This window comes from Macaca nemestrina, chromosome X (assembly GCF_043159975.1).
Source record: "Macaca nemestrina isolate mMacNem1 chromosome X, mMacNem.hap1, whole genome shotgun sequence".
Taxonomy (NCBI): Eukaryota; Metazoa; Chordata; class Mammalia; order Primates; family Cercopithecidae; genus Macaca; species Macaca nemestrina.
The window spans coordinates 3071635-3076340 of record NC_092145.1 but is presented as its reverse complement, the minus strand read 5'-3'; the positions used below and the strand labels follow the sequence as shown (position 1 = coordinate 3076340).

Genomic DNA, 4706 nt, shown 5'->3' with positions numbered 1-4706 from the left:
CTAAGTCTGGGAAGAAAGGTCTTCTGAGTCATCCTTCAGGGCTCTGGAACTCCTCTCTCTGCTGACCTGAGGCCCCACTCTCCAAACCACAGCCCTCTCCTCCCTGACACCCCAAAGGCACAGCGAGTTCAGGCCACATGTGGCCACTGTGCCTGGGACCTCCCAGGGTCGAGGTCCCCACTGATTTGGACTGCAAGTTCCCGTCAGTCCTCCCTCTTCTTCCTGCCCTTGACTCCTGGCAGGCCTGGGCCCCACCCCAGCCTGCTGAGCTGAGTCTTCATCCCTCAGATTCCCAAGGCCAAATGAGGAGGCACCTCAGTCTCAAACAGGGGGAGGGTGGGCCCCCTGTCCTGAGGTCCTGGGTGCCCTCAGGCCTCTCTCAGGTCTCCCTTGTCTCCCAGCAGGGCCTGGGCCCTCCCTCTGCTCCCCACGAGCCGTGCTCATGACATGAAGCCCCCTCCCTCCGTCAGCCCTGGATTCACATGCCAGGATCCACATGCCTGGCCACCATGCCCGGAAATTCCCAGGGGTGACAGCAAGGACAGAGCCCCGCTCTGTGGAGCCCTCAACCCTCTCTGAGGGTCCTGAATGTGATGGCTGGCAGAGCCTGGCTGCTGCCCTCTCCTAGGCAGCCCTGCCCTGGTCACACCAACCTGTGACTCCAGAGTCCCCTGAGGTTTAAGTGGCAGAGAGCTGGGGGAGGCCCAGCCTGAGAAGTCCGCCCCCGGGGTGGTCCTGGGTTGGCAGCAGTGCTGGTGCTGGATTATTTAGGATCCTCTATCTTGGCTTGCAACGTGGCGTCCCGAGTTCTCCCTCAGCGCCTCACCTTTCCTTCACACAAAGCCTGGGCCCGCTTTCCTCCGCCGCTCTTAGGCCGCCCCTCAAAACCAGGCCCTTGCTTCCCTCTGATCCCTGAGGCGCAAATCAGTGGCGTCACATCCGGGCATCTGGGGCTTTCCTGCGTTGACAGCAGGGGCAAAACCTGATTCTGTCGGGGTGGGAATGGGAATGGGAATGGGAATGGAGGAGGGGTGGGGGCGAGGATGGGGGTGATGATGGGGATAGGGGTGGGGATCCTGAGGCTGTAGGTCCTGGCGGTGACGGTGGGCCTGGCGATGAGGAGGGCCCTCAGTCGTTCCTCAGGGTCCTCACCTTGAAGCCTGGCAGAACCTGGGCCCTACCCTCTCCTAACCACCCCTGCTTTGGTCACACCAAGCTCTGACTCCAGAGTCCCCTGTGGCATAAGCGGCAGGGGTTGGCAGGGTGCCGGGGGGTGACCCAGACTGAGAAGCACGCCCCCAGGTGGTGCAGGGCTGGCAGCAGGGGCGACGCTGAATGATTTGGGGCCCTCTATCTGAGGTGGAGGCGTCCTCAGTCCTCCCTCAGCCTGTCACCTTGCCTCCTCACAGAGCCTGGGTCCACTTCCCTCTGCCGATCTCAAGCCGCCCCTCAGACCGAGACCCTCGCTTCTCTGACCCCTAGGCGTCGCAGCCGGCCACCAAGCCTGGGGCTTCCTCGGGTTGACTGCAGGTGTTGTACCGGATTCTGCTATGAGTGGGGGTGGAAATGGGGGTGGGGGTCGTGAGGGTGGAGGTGGGGGTCGAGGTCAAGGGGGTACGGACTCTCAGTCATCCTCAGGGTCCTGACCTTGATGCCTGGCAGAGCCTGGATCCCATCCTGTGCGGATGGTGTCTGCTCCCCTCAGACCAAAGCACTGACTCCAAGTCCCCTGAGGTGGCAGTGGAGGGAGGGGTATGGTCGGGGCGACAACATTGCCAGGGTCTTCCAAGGCTGACAGGAGGGGCTGAACTGGATTCTGTGGCCCCTCTATGTGGGGTGAGTGGACCCCCAATCCTCACTCAGGAGGGCCCTCCTCCTGGCTCCTGACTCTTTGATGAAGTGATGGGTGGAGGATGCTCAGTTTCTGTCACCTCTGAGTATTTGCCCAGCTGTACCCCTTGCAGAGAATGGCTGCGGGTCCCAGGCCAGGTGCTCCCTGGGGAGCTGCAGCACCTGTGATTGTAGTGACCTCTGAGAGAAGATAGACACCTTCCCACGGGGGCTCCTCCCCAGCCAGAAGTTGACTTGTCAAACCTTTTGTCCTAAAGGGTTTATTTTTACACTGAAGAGGCTGAGCAGCAGCAAGAGAATTGAGGAGTCCTGCATTTTGAATTTATCTGACATTTCATTATACAGTTTAGTGACTTGCATATTTTAATCCGCATTCATACAGTGAGAAATAAATTTTACATTTCTGCTAATTGTATGTGTACACTATATGTCATATATGTAGACTACGCTTATGTTTAGATACATAAACTCCTATGTACGTATATATGTCTATTATATATGAATTTTATGTATTCACATGTATATATCTTTACAGATAAATGTGTAAATATATATTACATATACTTATTTTATTAAACAATATCTACTCATACTATGTATGATTCACTCACGCTATTCCATTTCTAGTTCATTCTTTGTATTCTATTTAAATTATATTTTTGGAAGGCCAGGCCTCACCTACTAAGATGGTTTCAAGTGGGTATTAACAGAACTCTGGAGCCATCGTGTCTCAATCACACCAAGATTCCTGGTGTCCTGATATTACCCCAGGGCTACTGGCATCACATTGTGAGATGCTGCCTCATATTAGGCAATAATAATGGGGTGGGAGTTTAAAATTTTTTTTCTACCCATTCCGTAGTGTGCTGTCAGCACAGGCTACAGACCTCCCCAACTTCTCTGCCACTACCGCATGCCCCAAACACAAGTACCAGTTCAAGAAAGTCTTACTCTCCCCAGGGATTTCTCTGTTTTGTTGTTTAGATTTTATTGCTAATACTTTTTTTTTTTTTCTTTTTCCATTGTATAGTTTTTCAGAATTGATTTTGGGAACAGAACACAGCAGCCTGAACTTGATTGTTATTTTGACAGCTACAGGTAAGGCACTAGATCTGTACATAATTTAAGCAGAATTGACATCCTTGCAATATTCTGTTTTCCATCAACGAATATGGGATACTCCTCCATTTACTTGGAAATTTTTTTCCAGAATCTATCAGCAAACTTATACAGTTGCCTCCGTTAATATCTCATATATTTTTGTTAGGCTTCTGTTTAATTTTGGATTTTATTGCTTTTTTGAATGCTATATTTTCTGTTTTATATATTCTAAGTTGCTTTTGTGTGGCAATCCTCTTGATTTTGCTATAGTGATCTACCATTTGCTGTTTTCTGAATCCTCTTAATTATTTGAATATTCCATGTGTCTTTTCCTTTGAATTTTCTTGATCGATAATCGTATTCTCAACAAATACTGTGTTTCTTTTCAATCTTCATACCTCTTTTTCATTTTGATATCCATAGCTCTGACTCTTTTGCATTTTTGTTACCCACTGCAGCTGTGGACGGTAGCCATGACAGCATATGTCAGTGACTTGTGCCTGACATGAATGTGAATGCTTCTTCTAACAGTTCGTATTTAAATATGGTTGCTGCCAATTTTAGGAAATGGAAGTTCCTCTTCATCTTAGTTTGCTAAAAGTTGTTAATTTGAAATCGCATAGTATTTCTTTCAGAGGCTTTTTCTGTACTCATCAAAATGACCAAATGTTTTTCTACTGTATCTTGTATGTACATAATTACAATTGAATTTCTTTCTAATGTTAAAAATACTTTTGGCTTGCAGGCAGAACAAGATGGCCAAACAGAAGCCTCCACCAATTGTCCTCCCTGCAGGAAGATCAAATTGAACAACTGTCCACACAAAGAACATTTTAATGAGAATGAAAAATCAGGTGAGTGATCATAGTACCTGGTTTTAACTTCATACCAATGAAAGGGGCACTGAAGAGGGTAGCAAAGACAGTCTTGAATTGCTACCACCACCCCTACCCCATCTCCCAGCAGTGGCTGTGTGGCACAGAAAGAGAATCTCTGTGTTTAAGGGAGAGAGAGGGCAGTGATTGTGGGACTTTGTGTTGGAACTGACTACTGCCCTGTCACAGCAGAAAGCAACACCAGGCATAAATCAGCCAGTACCCACAGAGGGAGCATTTGGACAAGCCCTAACCAGCGGTCAGAACCTGAGTTCCTCAAGCCTCGTCACTGTGGGCTAAAATGGTCCGTGGTGCTAAATGAAAGGCAGTCTAGGCCACAAGGATTACAATTCTTGAGCAAGTCCTGGTGCTGGGCTAAGCTCAGAGCCAGTGGACTTGGGGGGCATGTAACCTAGTGAGACAACAACCGGGGTGGCCAAGCGGGTGCTCGCACCACCTCTCCCCCAGCCGCAGGCAGTACAGCTTGCAGGTACAGGAAACTCAAGAGAGGAGAGGGAAGAGTAAAGAGGACTTTCCCTTGCAACTTGGATACTAGTTCAGCCACAGCGGGATAGGGCACCAGGCAGAGTCCTGAGGACCCCATTCCAGACCCTAGCTAACAGATGACATTTCTAGACACCTCTTGAGCTAGAAGGGAACCCACTGCCTTGAAGCAAAGGAACCAGTCCTGACAGGATTCATCACCCGCTGACTAAATATCCCTTGGGCCTTGAATGGTCAGCAGGGGTACCCAGACAGTATTTGCTATGGACCTTGGGTGACACTCAGAGATGTGCTGGCTTCAGGTGTGACCCAGCAATTTCTCAGCTGTGGTGGCTACAGGGAGAGACTCTTTCTGCTTGAGAAAAGCAGAGAGAA

The 4706-nt window shown here is 50.0% G+C and overlaps 1 long non-coding RNA gene across 1 annotated transcript; it reads left to right on the top strand.

The window, feature by feature from the left end:
• Positions 1-1092: 1092 nt before the first annotated feature.
• Positions 1093-3859, top strand: LOC105470183 (uncharacterized). The gene is made up of 3 exons (XR_980338.2): positions 1093-1530; positions 2882-2949; positions 3698-3859. It is a non-coding gene; the product is annotated as an uncharacterized lncRNA (long non-coding RNA).
• The last annotated feature ends 847 nt before the right edge of the window (positions 3860-4706 follow it).